Source organism: Eptatretus burgeri, chromosome 4 (genome assembly GCF_056783735.1).
Source record: "Eptatretus burgeri isolate ZD-2024b chromosome 4, Ebu_testis_v1, whole genome shotgun sequence".
NCBI classification, from domain to species: domain Eukaryota; kingdom Metazoa; phylum Chordata; class Myxini; order Myxiniformes; family Myxinidae; genus Eptatretus; species Eptatretus burgeri.
This window is the reverse complement of record NC_140964.1, coordinates 117234701-117235765: the sequence shown is the minus strand read 5'-3', so window position 1 is coordinate 117235765 and position 1065 is coordinate 117234701. Positions and strand designations below refer to the sequence as shown.

At 43.5% G+C, this 1065-nt stretch overlaps 1 pseudogene; it reads left to right on the top strand.

The window, feature by feature from the left end:
* The first annotated feature begins 514 nt into the window (after positions 1 to 514).
* Positions 515 to 654, top strand: LOC147028950 (signal recognition particle RNA; annotated as a pseudogene).
* The last annotated feature ends 411 nt before the right edge of the window (positions 655 to 1065 follow it).

Sequence of the window (1065 nt, the reverse complement as noted above, 5' to 3'; positions counted from 1 at the left end):
ATGATGCCCTGCAGTGAGGCACGAATGAGTTGATAAAGAGGACCTGTCTGGCCGATCATTCTTCTCACTGTGGCTGACATTGAGGGTCCAAACCATTATGCTTTGCACAGAAGTGCAAAACAAAGCACTGTTTCTCAACACCATTGTGCTCCAGTGATCTTCCAGTGTCTTCTGCTTGTACTGGTCCGTCGTCAGCTTCACAATAGCCTTCATTGTGAATTAGGTGCAACTGTCTTTACTGCTAACTACACCATCAAGTCATTAAAGAAGTCCTTGATAAAACATGTCCACTCACACTTACATCCTCTGACTGCTGCACTAGTTTCAGAATTATGAGATTGTATGTATTTTTGGCACTGTTGTTTTTGTGCTTGTGAGGTTTTAAAGAATCTCAGCAATTTTGGGGAAAGGATTGATTTAAGGACAATATATATATATATATATATATATATATATATATATATATATATATATATATATATATATATATATATATATGTAATGTAGATAATTCGCTGGGTGTAGTGGCGTGCACCTGTAATCTGGCTACATGGAAGCTGTGGTTGGGGGATCACTTGAGGATGGGAGTTCTGCATTGTGCAGCGCTAATAGATGGTACAAAGCAGCTCAGCTGATATGGCGGTGCCCAACCCTGATTATCAGGTCAGACCAGGTCAGATCTGTGACTTCCTATGGGTAACATATAAACCTGTACTAACCTGTTCATGGTCAAGTGTTGGTGACAAACCAGCTCCCCACACCAGGTCCCTCTGGTGTGGAGGGTGTATAGACATAGACACCCAGCAGGATTAAATACAAAACATGCCAATGGGTGGAGGAGCTCCATATGAGCCAATGGCCATCCATATCTGGTGTGAATTGTCTCTGTGGATGTGCTCCTGCAGTTGATTACTTTCCCTTGGAAGTTGGTGGCACGATTTGTACTGCAGCCATCACAAAACACTTCATTTCGCAAAACACACTTGGTGTGTGGTGGGGTGGTGCTGAGGTGTCGTCCACCAGATGGCGGTTCCCTCAGGTTAACCTGAGGAGGTCCTTCGGGTG